The sequence below is a fragment of the Giraffa tippelskirchi genome, chromosome 5 (genome assembly GCF_054371585.1).
Source record: "Giraffa tippelskirchi isolate mGirTip1 chromosome 5, T2T-mGirTip1v1.2.pri, whole genome shotgun sequence".
Taxonomy (NCBI): Eukaryota; Metazoa; Chordata; class Mammalia; order Artiodactyla; family Giraffidae; genus Giraffa; species Giraffa tippelskirchi.
Genome location: NC_137279.1, coordinates 126,314,504 through 126,338,039, shown reverse-complemented (window position 1 = coordinate 126,338,039; position 23,536 = coordinate 126,314,504). Strand labels below are relative to the sequence as shown.

At 41.2% G+C, this 23,536-nt stretch overlaps 1 protein-coding gene across 8 annotated transcripts in view; it reads left to right on the top strand.

Annotated features, from left to right (window-relative positions):
- Positions 1-23,536, top strand: part of TLCD4 (TLC domain containing 4) — a 121,176-nt gene that overhangs the window by 32,865 nt on the left and 64,775 nt on the right. The window contains exon 2 of one of the 8 annotated variants that reach the window (XM_081486219.1): positions 3,659-3,692. The exons of 3 other annotated variants lie outside the window; for them this stretch is intronic. The gene's annotated coding sequence lies outside the window, so the exon portion shown is untranslated. Of the gene's footprint in view, positions 1-3,658; positions 3,693-13,399; positions 13,872-13,892; positions 14,213-14,273; positions 14,663-23,536 lie in introns of those variants that run through there. 4 more of the 8 variants (XM_081486220.1, XM_081486217.1, XM_081486223.1 and 1 more) reach the window with 4 other exon arrangements.

The window sequence follows — 23,536 nt, the reverse complement described above, 5'->3', positions numbered from 1 at the left end:
ATGCTGTATTTGTTTGGAAGAACTACTTTAGGTAAGCAGTGAAACTCCAGGGATTTTAAGAGACTTAAGATGCCCACTCAATTCTCATGTGAGGAAAAAGGGAGAGGAACATAGAGCTGTTTCACAGATCATTCGACTCCTCGGGAATCTCCTCAATTGTATGTAGAGTTGGGGAAAACCATGAAATTCTTAGAGATAATTCTCTATGAAAGCTAGAGGGAGGGCTGAACTCTGTCCGGGGTGTTGCAGGGCAGCAGGAGTGTCAATGAATTAATTCTTTGTGCTTTTATGTTGATATCCAAATTCAAAGAATGATTGGTGTTTACTGTTGTAATGGTTATTACAAACCAAAGAAGGGTGGATCTACCATAAACCACATCTAAATTATTGAGGAGACATGTGTTTTTAAACTTTAGCTCTATTTGTTTGTCCTTTCTCCCTTCCAGATCAATATGTTGAATCTAGACAGTTGTTTTTAGCTGTTGGTTGTAGTTAGTTTTTTCTATGAATTTCTTGTATGGCTTGCAGTCAGAATTTATACAATTAAAAATATTTATTCATTTATTTGACTGCATTGGGTCTTAGTTGCAACACGTGGGATCTTTTTTTGTAAGTTGTGGTATTCAAGAATATTTTAAATTTGGTTAAATGTGGCATGCAGGATTTTTTTAAGTTGCAGCACACAGGGTCTTTAGTTGTGGCATGTGGGATCCAGTTTCCTGACTAGGGATCAAACCCGAGCCCCCTGCATTGGAAGTGTGGAGTGTTAGCTACTGGATTACTGTGGAAGTCTCAAATTTATGCACACAGAGAAACTGTTTATTTAAAACAGATGTAGGGCAGAAATACACACCTGGAGAGAAGGAGTGTGGGTGTCCTTTCTAATGAGGAGGAGCTCAGTAAGTCCAAAGCTAAACAGAGATATACTCCCAGAGAGGAGTGTGGGTGTCCAGAATGAGGAGTGTAGTAAAGAGGTGATTTAAGTCACTTTTATAGGACAGTCCTTCTGAGTCTTTATTTACCTTTGGCTATTATCTTATTTCTTTCTTCACACCTGACTGGTCCTAGGACCCACCCCAACATGCACGTGCAACTTTTTGTTAAGATGGATCCTCCTGTAAAGGCCTGTGGGTGCATGTTCACACTTATTATGGGGTTGGGCTCCTTCCCATTTTGACCCCCAAGAAGCCTTCCTGCACATGTGCAGACAGGAAGGTCTTCCTTGATCTCAGGAGTGGATACCTTATCTCTTTACTTTAGCAGAGTTCAGCTTTTGCCACTAGCTTTGTCCTCAGAGTGTCTGAGTGAGAACAAAGCTTCAGTTTTACTCCACTTGACAAACATCAGCTGTCCAGCCCAGGGGCCCATCTATCTCCTACCTCATTCTAACCTATGGTGGCAATCGAGGTCGATTAGAAGATGTGGCAACAAGACTGGAGCAGAGGAGACAGTTACTGTAATGCAGATCCTAAAGCTTCTGTAAGGCTGGAAAGGAGTCCAAGGTGTTTTTCAGTTGCTGGTGGATCATGTTGGCCATGCAGAGAGATAGAGAACCACTGCAGATAATATTCCCTCTGCCAACTGGTTATTGCCAAATATCCAAATTCCTATGACCTCACCTTCTATCTATAAATGTTTAGAGGAAAAGTGAATTTCATATCTACATCAAAAGAAATAATTTCTATGCTAAAAAATTTTGACATTTCATTTTAACTTGGTATATATATGATTTTTGTGAAACCCTTGGTTTGTATTTGACCGGAGGAAGAATTCATAGATTAAATTAAATTTTCTTATCCTGATGATCTTTTTCATCATCGATATTATAGTTTCTAATATGCTATGAATAAGTAGTACTAATAGTTAAAATTTTCCTTACCTCACAATTCATTTCTACCTACTTTTTGGCTATTAAACATTATGTTAGCATTTGGAGACACTCCACATTTTATTAAGGGATATATTTGAAAAAGTTTGAAGACACTTAATTTAACAGTCTTTCAAAAATTATTTCTTACCTCGTATTTTCTGGCAAGGAGAAGTTAAAAATCTGTGACTAGAACCACACATTCTCTGATGGAAAAAAAATTTCCAACGGGTGATTTCTTTTTTTATTAAAGCTAGATTGGCTTCTTAGTATATTACAAAGTATAACAGAAGTATTTTGAAAAGAAATGATAATTTTTTGAAACTGTTACTTACTGGAGGGCAAACATGTTTTGTTTGTACTAAAAGGCAAAGAACACAGGCCTCAAGATTAACTGGCAGATCAGAATGTTTTCCGTTTTTGTAGAATGTAATGTTTTCAGAATATTATTTTCTATAAAAATAATAATTATAACTGTCATTCTTAATGCTTCTAACTTCTTATACAGAGTGCCTAAAATAGTAACTTCAGTTAGTGATGAACACAGTTTAAATTGTGGGTTGATTATAGTAATACTATCACATGAATGGGCTTCCCTGGTGGCTCAGTGGTAAAGAATTGCTGCCAACGCAGGAGATGCAGGTTTGATCCCTGGGTCAGGAAGATCACTTGGAGAAGGAAATGACAACCCTCTCCAGTGTTCTTGCCTGGGAAATCCCGTGGACAGAGGAGCCTGACAGGTTACAATCTGTAGGGTCTCAAAGAGTCGGACATGACTTAACGACTAAACAACAACAATAATCACATGAACAAAAATTATAATGACATTAGGAGATCAATTTGGTTGGGACATATAAGGGAGAAATTATGTTTGTATATTAAAAAAATACTGTCATGGAAATTGCTCTTATTTTTTAACCTTAGTTACTTTTAGGATAGTTTATATGACCAGTGCATATGAACATATGACCAATGATGTAGTTGAATTATATCACTACAAAGTTTGATTCTTTTGGAACTGAGTATATTTGGCAGAGGATGGAGCTAGGGTTGGAGATGTTTATACTAAGGAATATTTGTAAATTCTAAAATTATATTTGACTATAAGGACTATGAAAACTACTTATGAATAATTTATAAGCTTATTTTTTAAAAAACATGTTTGTTCATAGCATAAGGATAAGGAACATACTGACTTTTATCATACCAATATATGGGTTATTCATATTTCAAAACAGCAAGCATGAATTTTAGTATGTTGATAAACAGTAATACTCTAATGTTACCTTCTTAAGATCTGTATGCCTTGTTTACAAAATGTATGGGATATAGAACTTAAAGAAAGACACAACTTCATAAATTTCCCATTTTTTCCCTCAAAATGATGCTAGATAGAGCCAATCTAAAGACAGTGTAGTGAGAGAATACTGGGAAGGTAACATAACAATCTCTGTATGGATGGGATGAGGTTGGTCAGTTGTCATTTGCTTATCTTTAATGAATGAGGGCCATTTATAATGTGTAAGGATCATTTTTATATTTCTTTTTATATCTCTTGTCTGTTAACATCCTCTTTTCAGGAGGGAAGGTTGCAGGTCTTTTTTTCTTCTTAATTTCTAGAAGCTTCATATATATTAAGGAGATTAGCTCTTATCTGTGATTTGAGTACTAGATATTTTTTCCCTGGTTTGCAATTTGTATTTCAACTTTGCTCATGTTATTGTTATTAGTTTTTGCCTTATAGTAGTTTCTGATTTTTAGTTAGATTTATTAATATTTTATGATTTCTAGATTTTGAGTCATAGAGAGGCCTTCCCATTCCAAGGTAAGAAAAAAATTCACTTATATTTTCTTAGAGTAGATTCATTTGTGTTCACAGTTTATATATTTGACCCATTTGAATTTATCCTAGTATACCATTGAGATACAGATTTAAATTTATTTTTTCCACATGTTATCTAATTATTAAAAAGTCCATTTTATACTACTGATTTGAGATGACATGTGTTTGGGTCTGTTTCTGGACTTTCTATTTAGTTCCATTAGTATCTCTATTCCTATGGCTTATCCCAAAATATTTCATTATTGAGGTCCTCTAGTATTTTTTAATATGTATTTGAAGATCTTTTTCCTTTTCAAAAGAGTTTTTTGGGTGATTCTTGCTTACTTATTTTTCCATATGAACTTTAGAATCAGCTTGTCCTATTTCAGAAAATAGTTTCCTTTGATTTTCATTGACATTGCAGTAAGTTTAAAAATTAAAATTTTTGGAGAATTGACATACATTGACTTTTCCTATTTAAGAACATGGTCTATCATTTCATTGTTTGAGTCTATGTTTGGGTCCTATAGGAATGTTTTAAAGGTTTGCTCATGTAAGTTTTTCATGTTCCTCATTAAATTTATTCCTAGGCACTTGATATTTTTTGCTGCAGTTACAAGTGGAGGCTTTTATTTTATAAGAGGGTATTGCGTGTGTATATACATATCTATATATATCACAGATTTTCACAAATTAATTTTATATCCTCCTCCCATACTTAATTTTCTATTGTTTATATTTTTCAGTTGATCTTCTTGGAGTTTTCTAATTACATAATTATAATATGAAAATAATTACAACTTAATAACCTTTTTCTCCCAATAGTTACTGTCTTTACTTTCTCTCTTTCTCTAGTACCTTTGACTGATACCTCTAGTACCACTGTATTAGCAGAAGAAGAGTTGCCACGCCTCTTGTCTCCCTCTTGACCTGAGCAGGAATCCTCCAGTGTTTCCCCATTAAAGTTGAAACTGGCTTTGAATCTTTATAAATTTCTAGTCAGATGTTACCATTTTACTCTATTTGGAAAACTGAAAATTTGGTCCATTAGTAAGGTCTATAAATGTCCAACAGTAAGAGATCAGTTAAATATATTATGATATATCCATTGAATAGGATAGTCTGAACAATTACAAAATAGTATGTACTGTTTTAATTCTTCTTGCTGTTTAAAAAATCCTAAAGTATATGTAAGCATGCATGGAAAAGTATCTGGAAGGATAGTCAACAAACTGATCTAAAAGTTATAAACATATATGTAAACCAGTGATTGGTAATGTCTATTGAATTTGTAACATTTTTTACAAATTTATGAAAATATAATATTTTGGCACAATAAAACAAAAAGTTACAAATTTAAGAAGAATAGATCCATGTTCTTCCCTTTCCTCTGTTTTGGATCCGTTTCTGTTAATTTTTTTAATCACTTATTCTTTGCAAAGTAGCACTAAAACAATAGTGTACAAAGAGGTTTGCAAGATATAAGTCACAGAAAAAAGAGGACAGGAGAAAAATACACAGCAGATGAGAGATCTCAGTAAAATGTGGAAAACACAAGTTGGATGGAATAGAGATGCAGTCATCCCTTGGTATCTTTCCAGGACCTCCCTTGGATATCAAAATCTTCAAATGCTCGAGTTCCTTACCTAAAATGCTGAAGTACAGTCTGCCCTCCTTAGGTCTGGGTTCTATATCCGCAGAAATTACAGGCCAACTATATCTGACGTGGCAAATTGGGAGAGATCCACTTCATGGATCACAGCCTTGTCGTGGTGAAGGGGCTTGCATAACTAAATGAAGCTATGAGCCATGCCGTGCAGGGCCACCCAAAGAGGATCATAGTGGAGTTATGACAAAGCGTGGTTCACTGGAGGAGGAAAGGGCAAACCACTCCAGTACTGCTGCCTCAAAAACCCCATGAACAGTATGAAGAGACAAAAAGACACTGGAAGGTGAGCCCCCCAGGTTGGAAGGTGTCCAATATGCCACAAGGGAAGAATGGAGGGCAGTTGTTAATAGCTCCAGTAAGAATAAAATGGCTGGGCCAAAGCTGAATCGATGCTCAGTTGTGGATGTGTCTGGTGGTGAAAGTGAAGTCCAGTGCCGTAAAGAACAATATTACCTAGGAACCTGGAATGTTCGGTACATGAATCAAGATAAATTGGACCTGGTCAAGCAGGAGATGGCAAGGTTGAACATTGACATCTAAGAAATGAGTGAACTGAATTGGACAAGAATGGGTGAATTTAAATCAGATGACTATTATATCTACTACTGTGGGCAAGAATCCCTTAGAAGAAATGGAATAGCCTTCATAGTCAACAAAAGTCTGAAATGCAGTACTTGGGTGCAGTCTCAAAAATGACAGGATGATCTCAGTTTGTTTCCAGGTCAAACCATTCAGTATCATAGTAATCCAAACCTATGCCCCAAACACTAATGCCAAAGAAACTGAAGTTGACTGGTTCTATGAAGACCTATAAGACCTTCTAGAATGAACACCAAAAAAGATGTCCTTTTCAACATAGGGGACTGGAATGCAAAAGAAGGAAGTCAAGAGATACCTGGCATAATAGGCAAACTTGGCCTTGAAGTACAAAATGAAGCGGGGCAAAAGAATACACTGGTCATAGCAAACACCCTCTTCCAACAACACAAGAGATGACTCTATGCATGAACATCACCACATGGTAAATACTGAAATCAAATTGATTATATTCTTTGTAGCCAAAGATGGAGAAGCTCTATACAATCAGCAAAAATAAGACCTGGAGCTGACTGTGGTTCAGATCATGAGCTCCTTATTGCAAAATTCAGTCTTAAATTGAAGAAAGTAGGGAATACCACTAGGCCATTCAGGTATGACCTAAATCAAATCCCTTACGATTTTACAGTGGAAGTGACAAATGGATTCAAGGGATTAATTCTGATAGAGTGCCTGAAGAACTGTGGATGGAGGTTTGTAACATTGTATAGGAAGTAGTGACCAAAATTATCTCCAGGAAAAAAAATGCAAGAAGGCAAAGTGGTTGTCTGAGAAGGCTTTAAAATAGCTGAGGAAAGAAGAGAAGCAAAATGCAAGGGAGTGAGGGAAAGATATATCCATCTGAATGCAGAGTTCCAAAGAATAGCAAGGAGAGATAAGAAGGCCTTCTTAAATGAACAATACAAAGAAATAGAGGAAAATAATAAGATGGGAAAGACTAGCCATCTCTTTAAGAAAATTGGAGATATCAAGGAAACATTTCATACAAGGATGGGCATGATAAATGACAGAAACAGCAAGGACCTAATAGAAGCAGAAGAGATTAAGAAGAGATGGCAAGAATACAGAGAAGAACTATACAAAAAAGGTCTTAACAACCTGGATAACCACGAGGGGTGGTCACTCATCTAGAGCCAGACATCCTGGAATGAGAAATCAAGTGGGCCTTAGGAACCATTGCTACAAACAAAGCTAGTGGGGTGATGTAATTTCAGCTGAGCTATTTCAAATCCTAAAAGATGATGCTGTTAAAGTGCTGCATTCAATATACCAGCAAATTTGGGAAACTCAGCAGTGGCCACAGGACTGGACCAGGTCAGTTTTCGTTTCAATCCCAAAGAAGGGCAATGCAAAAGAATGTTAAAAATGTTGTACAATTGCACTCATTTCATATGCTGGTAAAGTTATGCTCAAAATTCTTCAGGCTAGGCTTCAGCAGTATGTGAACTGAGAATTTCCAGATGTACAAGCTGGGTTTAGAAAGGACAGAGGAACCACAGATCAAATTGCAGACATCCATTGGATCATAGAGAAAGTGAGGGAATTCCAGAAAAACATCTACTTCTGCTTCATTGACTATGCTAAAGCTTTTGACTGTGTGGATCAGAACAAACTGTGGAAAATTCTTAAAGAGATAGAAATACCAGACCACATTACTCTGAGAAGACTGTATGCAGGTCAGGAAGCAACAGTTATAACCAGACAGAACAACCGATTGGTTCAAAACTGGGAAAAGAGTACAACAAGGCTGACTTGCCTATTTAACTTCTATGTGGAGTACATCATCTGAAAGGCTCGGTTGGATGAGTCATAAGCTGGAATCCAGCTTGCTGGGAGAAATATCAACAACCTCAGATATGCAGATGATACCATGCTAATGGCAGAAAGTGAGAAAGAACTAAAGAACCTCTTGATGAGGGTGGGAAAGGAGAGTGAAAAAGCTGGCTTAAAACTCAATGGTCAAAAACAACGTCATGGCATCCAGTCCCTCACTTCATGGCAAATAGAAGGGGAAAAGTGAAAGCAGTGACAGATTTTATTTTCTTGGGCTCTAAAATCACTGCAGACAGTGACTGCAGCCATGAAATTAAAAGACACTTGCTCCTTTCAAGGAGAGCTGTGACAAACCTAGACAGCACATTAAGAAGCAGAGACATCACTTTGCCGACAAAGGTCCATCTAGTCAAAGCTATGGGTTTTCCAGTAGTCACTTAACGGATGTGAGAGTTGCACCATAAAGAAGGCTGAACACTAAAGAATTGATGCTTTCAAATTGTGGTGCTGGGAAAAGACTCTTAAAAGTCCCTTGGACTGCAAGGAGATCAAACCAGTCAACCTAAAGGAAATGAACCCTGAATATTCAGTGGAAGGACTGATGCTGTAGCTGAAGCTCCAGTACTTTGGCCACCTGATGCAAAGAGCTAACTCACTGGAAAAGACCCTGATGCTGGGAAAGACCGAGGGCAAAAGGAGAAGAGGACAACAGAGGATGAGATTGTTAAATAGCATCACCAACTCAATGGATATGAATTTGAGCAAACTCCGGGAGATAGTGGAGGACAGGGTAGTTTGTCGTACACAGTCCATGGGGTTCAAAGAGTCGTACACGACTGAGTGACTGAACAACAACAAAAACAGTCTGCCCTCCCTATACCTGGGTTGTACATCCACAGAAATGGCAGGCCAACTGTAATTGACTTGGCAAAGTGGGAGCGGGGTTAACCTAAGTGCTTAGCATTTGGAGGTACAGTGTAACACAGAGGGCAGGGGTAAGGCAAAAACCTGAAAAAGGGAGATTGCCGAAAGTTGTTAACAAAGCTCTTGGACCAGTAGATCTCTTCCCTACTTCATACAGCCAGCCTGCATTCTACCACTATACCACTATCAACACAATCCTTCTGTGAAATGGGAAAAAAAAAAAAAAAATATATATATATATATATTTTTTTTTTATGAAGAGTTCCCATAACAAAAGAGCTAATCAGAGAATGGGAAAGAAAAATATGTTTGAACTAGAAACTTCAGAAGGTTGGAAGATAAAGTTAAGTAATTCTCCTAGTCCAGAATTTCTCAATCTTGGCATGACTGACATGTGGGCTGGAAACTCTTTGTTGTGGGAGGCTCTCCTGTGCATTCTAACATGGTTAGCAGCCTCCCTGGCCTCTACTCACTAGATGCCAGTGCATGCCCCTTACCCTGTGGTGACCACCAAAAATATCACCAGACATTGCCAAATGGCTGGGGTGAGGTGGGGAGAACCAACTCTCCCTCTTCCCAATTTAGAACCCCTGTCTTAGACAGCAGAAAAGAAAGATACACAGATGATCAATAAGATAAAAGGACAAAAATTTGGAGAATAATATTGAAGTCCCATTATATGGAAAACTCAGCATTGGCCACAGGACTGGACAAGATCAGTTTTCATTCCAGTCCCAAAGAAGGGCAATGGCAAAGAATGGTCAAACTACTGCACAATTGCACTCATTTCACATGGAAGTAAAGTAATGCTCAAAATTTTCCAAGCCAGGCCCCCAACAATATGTGAACTGAGAACTTCCAGATGTTCAAGCTGGATTTAGAAAAGGCAGAGGAACCAGAGATCAAATTGCCAACATCTGTTGGATCATAGAAAAAGCAAGGGAATTCCAGAAAAACATCTGCTTCATTGACTACACTAAAGCCTTTGACTGTGGATCACAACCAACTGTGGAAAATTCTTCAAAAGATGGGAATACCAGACCACCTGACCTGCCTCCTGACAAACCTGTATGCAGGTCAAGAAGCAACAGTTAGAACCAGACATGGAACAACAGACTGGTTCCAAATTGGGAAAGGGGTATGTCAAGGCTGTATATTGTCACCCTGCTTATTTAACTTATATGAAGAGTACATCATGAGAAACGCCGGGCTGGATGAAGCACAAGCTGGAATCAAGATTGCCGGGAGAAATATCAGTAACCTCAGATATGCAGATGATACCATCCTTATGGCAAAAAGCGAAGAGGAACTAAAGAGCTTCTTGATGAAAGTGAAAAAGGAGAGTGAAAAAGTTGGCTTAAAACTCAACATTCAACAAACGAAGATCATGGCATCTGGTCCCATCACTTCATGGCAAATAGATGGGGAAACAGTGGAAACAGTGACAGACTTTAATAAAGAAAGCTGACTGCCGAAGAACTGATGCTTTTGAACTGTGGTGTTGGAGAAGACTCTTGAGAGTCCTTTGGACTGCAAGGAGATCAAACCAGTCAGTCCTAAAGAAAATCAATCCTGAATATTAATTAGAAGAACTGATGCTGAAGCTGAAGCTCCAGTACTTTGGCTATCTGATATGAAGAGCCGACTCATTAGAAAAGCCCCTGATGCTGGGAAAGATTGAAGGCAGGAGGAGAAGGGGATGACAGAAGATGAGATGGTTGGGTGGCATCACCAACTCGATGGACATGAGTTTGAGCAAGCTCCAGCAGTTAGTGAAGGACAGGGAAGCCTGGTGTGCTTCAGTCCATGGGGTGGCAAATAGTCGGACACGACTGAGTGACTGAATAACAACAAATTGAAGTCCCAATATCCTACTAACAATAATTCACAAAGGGAGAACAGAGAAAATGGGAGGGAGGGAATTAGCAAAGAAATAATGAAAGGAAAAAAGTACAGATAAAGTCAAAGTACAGATAAAGTCAAGTATTGTGCTTGAGTATCCAGCACCATCAATGAAAATAGAAGCATTCTAAGGCACACTACTGTGAATTTTCAGACTGCTAGAGATAATGGGAAGATTCTAGAAGGAAAAATAGGTCAGATACAGAAGAATGGGAACTAGAAAGGTATTAGATATTTCAATGGCAATACTGGAGTTAAAAGAGAGTGGAACGATTCTCTTAAAAAGCAAAGGGAAAATGATCTGCAACTTATCCAAAAGATCAGTCAAGGATGAGAATAGAAAAGAGACATTTTCAAACAGTCAAGCCCTCTAAAAATTTATCTTCCATGCACCCCTTCTGAGTAAGTGACTTGAGTTTGTGCTTTAGCAATGTAAGAGAATAAACAAAAAGTCATGTGTTTGGGCATTAGAAGATAATGTTGATGGCATTTGATAGATGTGTAGAAGCACATGGGTAAAGTTCAGGTTAGATTAGATACATTTTTTTAAATGTGAAAAAACAAAGCATTTAACTCCAGAAAAAGCAAGAGATTTTCAAGAAAAGTGTTATCCTGGTACCTTACTTGATTCAGCAACACCCTGTATTGATCAGTATGTTTTCAAGATGATATAAACCTTAATTGATGACTCGAATGAGAGTTGTGATGTGTCTGTGTTAGAAGGAAAGTTGGGGGCAAAGTGAGTGGTGGTGTGGATAGGAGCTAAATCCTCAAATATACGACAAGGAGTCAATAACTAAAGTCTAAAACTGAAAATCAAGAAACCTTGGTATAAGTTTATCATTTAGGAAATGTAGAACACCTAGCAGGTTGTGTGGAAATGGGGTGAAGCTAGGTGTTCTAAGGGGGTGAAGCTAGGTATTCTGGGGGGGTGGAGCTAGGTGTTATAGAGGGGTGAAGCTAGGTGGTGGAGAAGCTGGTTAGGGGACTGATAGCACTCCTGGGTATTTTTTGTTTAAAGCCTTTAAGAACCACTTGAATTTTCACTTAAATGTATTACTTTCATTAAAAATAAAAATTCAAACAAAGTAAGACATATATAATGGGAAGAAAATTTCGTAAAATAAGAGAAACAAAAAGAACACAAAAGACATAGAATCTCATCCACCCAGAGATAACCACTCTTAATATCCTGAAATAGTTTCTTCTTGAAAAATTCTGAAAAAGAAATGAAAGTACAAAAAACCCTACACAAAAGTCTTAATACGCTAAAACTACCAATTATGGGAAAACCTGTAGCCGGGCATAGTAGTTACTGACTAACTCAACTTTTATGATCAAAATGTTTGGTGCCATTTGGGTTTTATCTTCACTAACAGAGCAGAATGGAGAATTAAGGCAGTCTCCCCAAAATACTTTTGCTTTAATTATCTTGTTATTTCAGGAAGAAACAGCCTTTGGTCTCAGTTTTCCTAACAATTGGCTTTAATTAGAAGTTTGGGAATTTTTGGAAACAGAAATTTATCAGGAAAATTTGTCTGAAAAGAATTTCAGTATTTTCTTCTTTTTTGTTTTCAGTGTGGATGGATAATTTCATTTCTCAGAACTGTTTCTTGGAACTGTTTCAGTGAACAAAAATATAAAATGTGCAGTCCAGCTTTGCAACCTCATATTCAAAATGCTGAAAAACTCAGGGTAGTAAAGACAGAATTTGGGGGAACTGTCCTTGGAAAAAGAGTATTGGTGAAACAAAGTTAAGAATAGTAATTAAAGATCTAAATGTAAATAGTGAAATGGATATTTTTGAAGAAATTAAGCTGTATTAAAACTTTGAGGAAAACTAGTTGATGTATTCTTCTACCTCCTGAAGGTCATTGAGTTTTAATTAGTTTAAAAGCTTCAAAATTCAACTAGTATTTACTGAATTCCTTTCATATCTCAGGCCTTGTCGTTGATGTATTCACTTGCATGCTCTCTATAAACAATTCTGCAGATTTGATGATGCATCAGTAGAGGCCTAACATGAAGGAGTATGGGGGGACTAGAGGATACTGGATTTCTGCGGGTTTAGATGGCCTTGGCTCCTGCTGTGGGTATTCGAGAATATGCATATCAAAGATAATCATGGTGTGTTTATCAGGAAAGGGCAGAGCAACTGTCATGTCACTGCAGATAAGCACAGGACAGTCTGGAGGAGTAGTCTTAATGCAGATTCCTGAGATGATAGGTGTCCTCTGTACTGGCAGGGCTGATTGCACAGGTGTGCACTGAAACCATTCTGCCCGTGGATAGTTATGAAATACCCGTGTGAGGATGGGGCAAAAAGTGTCTTCAAGGACTATGCACATTGTGAAACAACTGTGATGGGACTGTAACACTGTAGTCAAAGGGCATTGGTGCCCGGGTATGTCCCGAGAGTCTTAGAGAGAAAAGGGGAAATGTGTACTGGGGGCCTGCAAGATCTTCCCTGTTTCACTACAGGGCCGGTTTTTGTCTTTTCTAAGTCAGTCTGAAGTCCATTTAGCAAGACACTTCAGAGGTGTCTATGAATTATTATCCCCATTATACAGATGAAGAAATTGAGCCTCAGTGAGGTTCTTTCTAAAAAAAAAATGTATTTGTGATTTGTGTGTGTGTGTGCAAATTATAACAACCAGAACGTATTTCTTTATTATTTTGTTTTGTTCAAAACAATTGTATCGTGTTGATCCAGGACACTTGAAAGTTTCTGAGGCCATATTTAGCAAATCAGAAGATTTACTATTTATTGGCAAACCTCATGCACTGGGCAACTTGGAATTCTCAGCCAGCTCCCCCCAGAATTCCAAATCCTACTTGCCTGCCCTGACAGCAGAGGGACTCCGCATCGAGGTGGTGTTTTTCATGGATTCCAGAGGAGGCGGCTTCCAAAGCACTGGCCTTTTCCACAAACGCCCCCTACCCAGTTTGGAACGCACCTGCAGCCCCAAACGGAGCCGGCAAGAACTCGACGTGGCAGGAAAATCAGCATTTGCCCTTTCACCTCCTTTCAGATCGTCAAACCATGCGCTTCATTCATGCAGAATCTGGACAACCAAGGCAGAACGTAAATTTATAATCTGAAAAGAATTTTGGTTACGTGGCGAGCCCAGGTACTGACCGCTAAGAGAACGGACTCAGACCGTAGCCCCACTTGCTAGTTCTATTTCTTGCTTCGGAAAGACGCGAAACGGAACACTCTTCCAGGCGAGGTGTGCTCTTCCAGAATCCCATCGCAGCCCGCCTCGCGTGCTCCCGGTTTTGAGCTCTTTCCGGGACCCAAGTTCCAGCACCCAAAGGTCAGCCCCACCGCCTGCCTCGGGGCCCCGCCCACTTTGGCCGGGGGTCGGAGCCGCGGGGAGCCGTAGCCGTAGCCGGTAGCCCGAGCGCCGCGGCCCCTTTAAGGAGACGCTCTGCGGCAACCCGAGCCCGCAGTCCGGGCGGCCGCGGCGGCCGCTACTGTTCCAGCGGCCCGGAGCCCAAGGCTCCCCCGGCTCCCGCCGAGCATCTCGCGGGACGGCTCTGGCCGGCTCCAGCCCTCGGGCCGGGCCGGATGACCAGGCTCCTGTAACCACCCGCCGCCCTTTCCCGGCCCGGCTCACTGCCGCCAACGTGCGAGTCGCCCCGGGACCCCGCACAGGTGACGCGGTTTGGAGAGGGTTCGGAAGGAGGGCGGGCTAGCTTTGCCCAGCGGCTCTCCGCGTCGCCGACCGCGGCCCGCGGGAGGGGCTCCGCGGCTTCCCGCCCCCGGCCTAGTGAGGCCGAGGGCTCCGGCGCCCGGAGGCTGGGTGGGCGTCCCCCGCACGGGAGGCGGCCGGGGGTTCCGGGGAGGGCTCCAGCAGGTGTGTGCGACCGGCGCAGCATCCTCCCGGCGCGGCGGGCTCCCACGCCGCTCTGGGCACAGATTGTGTCTCCGGGCTCGCGGCCCCCGCGTCGCCCGGACGCCCCGCGTTCCAGTCGCATTTCCCGGGCGATGTGATTTGGGCTGCCTGGCAGTGCCTTGGGGTCTCAGCTCAAAGGGGAGGGTGTTTGGGCATCCGTGGAAAGCTTTCTTGTTAGAGGCCAGTACACGATCAGGTGCATCAAGTAGGTAAGTCTCCCCGCTCTCTCACCTCCCAGCTACTAAATAAAACAATAAGCTTTCATTTACCCTTGCAATTCTCAAGTGGGTCCCATTTTTAGCCACCGAGTGCTGCAGAGTCTAGTGGGAGAGGGACTGGACTCAAAATCAGAGGGAGAAATTGGTTTCTATTTCCAGCTCTACCATTATATCCCGGAGCAAGTTTATTAAACTAAGTGCCTCGGTTTACCCAGCCATGAAATGGGACCCGTAATGCTAGCATTTTCCTATGGCCCTTCGTGAAGGCACTTTAAGTTGTCTATGTTCATGAAAGGGTCGCTGTTGCTGGCCAGTGTTTTCTTAGTTGTACACATCTAAGTGTGAATGTGGTACACATTTTTTTACGAAATTATAAAATTATCCTTAAAGAGTGATCTTTGATAATGTTTAGATGAATCTGATTCCAATTTGGGGACAAGTTGGAAGAGTCTGTGAGGATGTTATGAGTCGGTGTGTGAAGTAGGAAAAAAAAAAGTCACTTTACTAAAATCTTCACCCAGTCATAAATGGAGCTGAGAAAAATGGATCTTAGAGTGTGTGTTTTAAGTGAGATACTGCTGTGTGAGCCCAGCAGGGTATAGTTTGGAATGCAGCCTCATCTTTATGTAGCCAATTAAGATAATATATTACAGAATCCCAGTCCCTTTTTAACTGAGCTGTGTGAAGTAGAGAATTTTCTCCTTGTTTATCTGTCCTTAAATTGGTGAAACTATATTAGAAAAGCAGACTCTTGCAACTCTAGAAAATTTGAAAGATTCCTTTGAGGAAGCATGGATTTTAGTTTATTTGCATCCTCCCTCCTGTGCTATTAGGGTGATCCTGAGGTTAATATATTTTGAGCATGCTTAATTTCTCCTTACCCCTGCAACTCCTTTTTGCCACATTACCTCCCTCCAGAGTTTGAATCCTTATTGTGTGATCTTGCATGAGTTTCACCTAAGGGCAGACGCTGCATACCAAGCTGCTCAGTCAGTAGTGATTTTTTACACTGTTAACTTTCTGTTCTTGTTCCTTTCACCCTTAGCCTTCTTTATCTTGCTGGAAAGAAAAATGACTCTTTGCAACTCAAGCTGTATGCTTAGAGGTCCCTAGGAATGGCAGGGATCAAGGAGCTGAAACTTTACAGTAAATTCCTAAAAAGCAAGTCTCCCACGTAGACCCTAGAATGTGGATTCAAGAGTTTGGCCTGTCTTTTCCTTGATTTTCTAAAATCTCCATCCGAGAGAGATTCATTTGATGAGCAAGATAAACAGAGGCCTCAGGGGCAGGGAGCCATCAGAAATCTAATTCAGGACTAGATTGATTCAGAACTTCTTCAGATAGGAGTAGGGGAGGAGGAAGAGATGACTTGGGAGGGGCTGGAGGGCCCACCCTCCCCAAAACCAGGTGACCAGAGAGATGGTAAGGGAGCCCTGGATTCCTGACTGAGAAATAGGAAAAGGGCCAGGTCATAGAGAGGGGGCTGTGGGGCAGCAAGGAGAATTCTGGAATGTGCCCTAGATGTGACTTACCCTTTCTCCCTTTCACTTTGCGAGTGTTTCTTGCCCTTCCAAGCCTAGCACAGCTATCCTGCAGTTCTCAGATCTGTTCACTCCCTCCCTTGGTGCTCAAACTGACGTCCCACGTGTATGCTGCTGCTGCTGCTAAGTCGCTTCAGTCGTGTCCAACTCTGTGCGACCCCATAGACTGCAGCCCATCAGGCTCCGCCGTCCCTGGGATTCTCCAGGCAAGAACACTGGAGTGGGTTGCCATTTCCTTTTCCAGTGCGTGAAAGTGAAAAGTGAAAGTGAAGTCGCTCAGTTGTGTCCAACTCTGAGCGACCCCATGGACTGCAGCCCACCAGGCTCCTCCGTCCATGGAATTTTCCAGGCAAGAGTACTGGAGTGGGGTGCCATTGCCTCCCACGTGTATGATCCTCCCTCAAAGCTGGCCTTCCATGTGGGAAAGGAAACGGAGCGGTTTGCTTCACAAGAAACTTCCAGACCTCAGTGTCTCCCCGCACCCTTCTTCTCAAACGAATGTCCCACATCCTACAGATGGACTCATGTGGCTGTGTTATCTCTTGGAAGGTTAAAAAGTGGGATACCTAGTTTGATTGAGAAAAGTAAACTGAATGATCTACAGGGGGATTACAGAGAACGAGTTTTTCTATTGAGGAAGATAATGCGTGAATTGTCTCTGTGAGAACTGTGGGCACTCGAACAAGGGAGGGCATGACCGGGGTGGCGTTGTGCTGGACAGCTTGTGCCCTCAGCCTTAAGAGAGGAAAGGAGGCCCACGCTCCCACGGTCACCTGGTGGTGCTTTCTCTCCTCCCATTTGCTTTGTGAGAAGAAGAAGATAGCAACATGGAGGTGGGTTAGCCATCTGTTCTCAAGGATGGGAGGCAGACTTTAATACAACAGGAGGGGTGAGCTGTAGTCACCTGGCATTGGTATCAGGCGCTGTATGTATTACACCAGGGAACATATTACATCAGGAAAGTGAGGTTACTTTTGTAAGAAAATCTAAAGTTATTTCATGAGTGACTTTGGTGATGTTTTTTTCCTCATTGGAGATGAAAGGTAGCATTCAAAGAAATGGAATCCTGCTGCTCTGGGTTTGTTATTCATAGTGAAACAGTTGGAGATACTGCTAGCAGATCCCAGACCTGAAAAGAGGGCCTGGAATACCAAAGGTGTGTGTGAACATTGGTCTGATCAAGGAGAAGGCAGTCCCTGGCTACATGAGAAGGAGCTTGTGAGTCACTGTAAAAGGCCAAGGTTTGTGCAAACAGCCAATGAAGAAGACAGCTGGCAGTCTGTTCAGAGCTTGGGGCCGGCATGGAGAAAGGAGTCGCTGAGCAACGGGCCCAGCAGCAAGGGGGGGCTGGGTCTGACTAGATGGACAAAGGCTTGTTTCAGGCATTTTTGGTTTACAACACAGTACAAAATGAGCAGTACTATTTTCACATCGACTTAGGACATGAGTAAATATACGTGTATGAGAAACAGGTTTCATGAAACAATATGTACCCTTACTGTGTATTGCTTCTATTGTACAAAATGAGCAGTACTATTTTCACATCGACTTAGGACATGAGTAAATATACGTGTATGAGAAACAGGTTTCATGAAACAATATGTACCCTTACTGTGTATTGCTTCTATTTTCGTTTCTATTTCTACTCTATTTCTGTTTCTATTCTGTGTTCTGAAAAACTCATCAACTATTAATGGATCACAGTCCACTATTTGGAAACTATTTGTCTAATGGATGGAAAAGCAGGTTGCAGTGAAGCAGGCAGGGCATTGGGCTTGGAGATATTGGAGGACATAGGGATGTATAGACGTGGTTGGGAGATCTCTGGACTAGGAGGATACAGGGGGAATATGGGAGCTCATCTGTATCTGATGGGCACCAGACTCATGTTAATGGAGGGCAGCTGGATGGGAAGGTATGAAAGTAGAACTTCATACCAGTTCTGTCTGCTTCAAAGCAAAACAGCTGGTTTTAAGGGAAAAGAAAGTGTGGAAGGAGTAAACTTGGATTTGAAAGTAGTGTCTTTAGATCAGTATGTTTCTCTCCTTAGGTTAAATAAGAAGGCAAATGGACTCAGAACAAGTTGGCTGATGGACTAGGTCACTTTCATCAGCTGGGTAGGGAGCAAAGGGAGTTCTGGTGTGGAGTGGGTGGGTGGGTAGGCGGCTTTGGAAAGTTCTTACAGAAGCAGTGGATAGATGTGTTGTTTCAAAACCCCATTTGCTGATCAAACTCTTTAGGAAATTGTCTGCTTGCCTCACAGTGAATTGGGAAAGTATTCTCATTGCATTTTATAAAAGAATTAGATTATAAGGCTTCCTTTGATGTCTATTTCAAGATCTACTCAAACTGGGATTATCTTCACAGTCTTTGGGGTTGCCAAAAAGGTTTTTGGAGAAATAGGTGAGCCAGCACCCTGGAGCTATTCCCACTAGCTGTGCCCTGGTGTTTAATCAAGGGCAGAGGTGATCTGCATGCCTTTGATTTCCTTTTTATAATAATTAATATCTGACCCCAACACCTAACACCCTCACTAGTGGACAAAGACAAAGCCAGGAGGAAGACGTACACAGGTATCAGAGATCAGCGAGTTGCTTACTTACTGCTTGCTTTTATCATCCACATTCTGACCTAGTTGGATCCTTCCTTTGACCCATCTTTGCCTTGTCTGATTTTCTTACCTTGTTGTTTAGTTGCTAAGTCGTGTTTGATTTTTTGGGACCCCATGGTCTATAGCCCATCAGGCTCCTCTGTCTGTGGGATTTCCCAGGCAAGAATATTGGTGTAGAGTGGGTTGCCGTTTCCTTCTCCAGGGGATTCTTCCTGACCCAAGGATCAAACCGATTGATCTCCTACATTGGCCAGCAGATTCTCTACCACTGAGACACCAGGGAAGCCCCTTTCCTACCTTAGTTGATGTTTTCAGTGTCTGACTTCAGCTCTCCTCAGCTTTCGGCTATCTGTCTAATGCTTTCAACCTTGATTTCTCTGACATCATCTGTGAGGTCCAAACATATAGTCTCCACCTGACAGTTCCCATGAAGCCCAGGCTTGGAGTTCACATTGGATCCAGGTCTGGGCTATGTTAGTGTTCACTGTGTCCTGCCATGGCCACTTTAGAAGTAACTGGTACATCGGTAGATTTATACTTGGCTTTGATTTAACTTTAAAATTTGGGGGACATAGAGAAACTATCTTCGTCAAGTGAATTTATTTAGCTTTCTCCAAATAGGCTTTAAAAAAAAACCTTTAAAAAGTACAGCTTGAAGGAATAGAAAACCTCTTGTTTGGCAGGTATTTATTTAGTGGAAGAGGAGGAAGAAGGAATTTTCATTTGATAAAAAAATTTAGAACAAATTAAAAACCCGCCTTTACAAAGTGTTTCATTTTTAGGTACATATTTCCCCATACTCATGTTACTCAGTTAACATGTTTTTCCCTAATACATGTGAAAATATTGAACCAATTATGAATTTAAATGCTCTATAATTTGTTACATGCTATTTTGTTGTTGTTGTTTAGTTGTCATGTCATGCCTGACTCTTTTTCGATCCCATGGACTATAGCCCACCAGGATCCTCTGTCCACGGGATTTCCCAGGGAAGAATACTGGAGTGGATTGTCACTTCTTTCTCCAGGGGATCTTCCCGACACAGGGATTGAACCCACTGTCTCCTGCATTGGCAGGTGGATTCTTTACCACTGAGCCACCAGGGAAGCCCACATGCTGTTTAAAGGACTTACAAATTCTACAGCTATGTTCTGATGGAGAAAGATTCCTTGCCTTTTTGTATTTTGACAACCTGTATGGGTGTTACTGAACAGATCAATTTCTTATATACTTTGTGCAGAAATCCAGGGCAAGATAAAGTCTAGAGGGAGGAAGGCCAAGTTGCAGGAAGGGGAGGCCTGGCTACTTGCAGCAAAGGCAGCGTTTTGGGAGTATCCCAGTTTAGTATCTCCCAACAAACCCTTAAGACATTAGGCATTTTGAGAATTTGAGAGTGCATTGTAGCCTCAAGTCTCTAAATGTTTTCTTCAGTGTTTTTAATTTTTAAATCACAAGAGTGATACTTGCACGTTATAAAAAAATTACAATCAGTGTTCCAGAGAATGAAAGTTCGTTTCTTCCCCCCGCCCCCAGCTCCTACCCCCACCCCCCTTTCACCCCCAGCCTCAACCAGTTATCATTTTGCAGGGTGTAGCTCTTCAGGCCGTCTTTCTGTACAAATACCAGAATGTGCCCAGCTATGTATTTATGAAAATGTATCATTTTGCAGCAGCTTACCATTCTTTTCTACTTTGTAGTATGTGACGGACATTCTTCTTTATCCTCCTATTCATTTCAGTGTCTGTATAACTTGGGATAGTGTGTCTGTGCATATATATTTAACCATGTCCCTATCATTGGACCTTGAGGTTGCTTCTGATAACGAATGCTAAAGTAAACTCTTACATGTGCATCCCTTCACACTCATGTGAATTTGTTCTGAGGATAAAAGATAAAATCGTCAGTATACTGCTTGTTTCATAATTCAGGTAACATAATGCTATCAAAATGTACATATTCTGCCATTTAATTCCCCAAATATTTATTTAACAGTAAAAGCACAACACTAGACACTATAGGGATTTTAAAGTGGGGCAATGCACAGCGCTTGCTTACAAGAGCTCTCTCTCTCTAGAATGGGGGTATTAGGCATACACAATGATTATTATGTCTTTAATTATATCCCACCCTGTTCCAAAAATGATTAGAGAAGGCTTACAAAGATGCACACAATACAACAAGATAAAGTAAACTTAGAATAAGTAAGAAAAATAAGAGAAAGGAAAATAAGATGGCGGTACGAGTGAGGCTGGAATTGTGCTTTGAAGTGCTGTTCTGTTCTTCCTGAAAGTTCTGGCCATCAGCTTTCCAGCAGCCAAAGAGAAGAGGCCAACAATCCAAAATAAGCTTTAAGATGTCCGGAAGAGAAACCAGATTGGAGAAGCCCATCTATTCCTGATTTGAGGAGGTGAAAGAAATTTCTCCTTTGGATTTGCATTAAGAAAATGCTACATTTGCAGTGGCCAGCCTGCTCAACCGCATTCCTGGTATCTTACAATAAAACCTAGTGACCTTGCTTTATGATGTATTTCATATCATGTTCCTCAGTTCTGGCCAGTGTTATGCCTTGGCACTGCCAATGAAAGGTCATGAGGGTGAGGTGTAAGTTCATGGGTTTAGTCCAGAAATAGCTTTAAGAGGGTACATGACAGTGAAAACAGCCATCCGATATTGTTCTTGGACAGTTTTTTGTTTTTTTTTTTTATGAAAAGTAGTAGAGGATATATAATCTTAGTGGAATTTCTAAATTTAGTGGAATTTTGGTAGAACTCATTTACCCAAGAATACTAGGCTTGCAAGTTACAAAGCAAGGAGTGAGATGTTTTCAATGACATGAATGTATTTGAACCATAACAAAGATTGAAGAAAAAGTTTTTCTTTAAAACAAAAAAGAGCAAGACTCTGCACTTGGTCCATGCAGGAAGGATGGTAATGTGCTCACTGATCAGCTCCACAAATTAGAAAGGTCAGAGCTACAGTTTCAAGAAGCCTTGAGAGCATCACCAAACTTAACATTGTTAATAGGTTGTAGAATGAGTGTTTCTGGCAGTAGAGAACTACAAGCTGGGGTAGCTTGATCCTGTTTTGTAAAGCTGGGGAAAGTTCAACTTTCCTGAACCACCTGGATCTGAGCTTCCATAACCTCATTCACTTAAGCCTGGTCTCATAAACATTGACCCAGAACAGTTCTTTGTTACCAACTCTATGGGCCAAGCTTAGGTATTTTATAGGACTTAACTCTGTATTTAAACTTGAGGTTAGTAATAAATGTTAAATTTGAATTCAGCTGAAGCCACATCAGATTTGTTTTGCACATCATCAACTCTCTGATCTGTGAAATGGTTCAAAGAAACACGTCAATGCACTTAGATTTTTTGACTACTTGAGGGTGTCAGATCAGATACTGAGTCAGATAAGTACTATGTTTATTGGAAAAAAGTGCAGTTGGAAGCAATTTGAGGCAATGGCAGTGTTATGGAAGGAGGTAAGAAGAGAAACCACTCTCAAAGTACCTTGGGTAGGGATTTGAGTGGCTCTTAGGTAACAGGATAAAGGTTCACTTAGAGAATTTAGTAACTTCTTGGCTGTCTTCTCACTGAAGCCACCAAATTCCCTAATCAGGTCATAGGTGTAGACAAACTTCAGGGTCCCTAGGTTAAGGGAAGGTTAAGGGAAGGGGGAAATGATCACATTGCTTAAGATACAGAATATCCTATCCCTGTGTGACTTGGTGCCATCAGAGAGATAGGTGTAGCAATTTCCAGTTAGGAAAGGGTGGTAGTAATAAATGATATCCTTTATTGAGTGGTGTTTTGATCTATTGCTAAATAGCAAGCCACTCCCAAACCTAAGACAGTTTCTTTCTTCTGATTCTGGTTGGTGGTTGAGCAGTTACTCTGTTGGTTATAGGTTCACTAGTGTGTCTGCATTCAGCTGGAGGGTCAGTTGGGCTGGAAGGTCCAGGGTGGCCCTACCAGCATGGCTGGTAGTTGGTATTGCATGTTGGCTGTCAGCTGGGCAGCCTCAGTTCTCCATGTGGCCTCTAATCTTCCAATAGGCCAGACAGGTTTCTTTACACAGCAGTCTCTGGGCAACTCTCCAAGTCAGTGAAAGGCAGATGCTACAAGGTCTTTGGAGACCTGCCTAGACTCTGGAACCCTCTCCTCTACTGTATCTGTCATCAGGTGGCAAGGCCAACCCACATTCACAAGGGACAGAGAGTGGTAGGATAGTAATGCCACATTACAAAGGAATTTATGATCATTAAATGACTTGCTGCAAGTGGCTGCACGTGCCAAGCACTGTGCTAGGTGTGTTTAACTCATTTCATTTACGCCACATAACTGTCTTGCACCTTTGGCACTCTTATCTCCATTTTATAGACCTTGCAGGTCATAGTCTTCTTGCCCAAGATCACTTGATGAATACCAGGACTAGGATTTGATTCTAGCTCTCTTTCTCTCAGTTCAGGTCAGTCACTCAGTCGTGTCTGACTCTTTGCGATCCCATGGACTGCAGCATGCCAGGCTTCCCTGTCCATCACCAGCTCCAGGAGCTTGCCCAAACTCTTGTCCATCGAGTTGGTGATGCCATCCAACCAGCTCATCCTCTGTCATCCCCTTCTCTTCCTGCCCTCAATCTTTCCCAGCCTCAGGGTCTTTTCAAATGAGTCAGCTCTTCATATCAGGTGGCCAATGTATTGCCGTTTCAGCT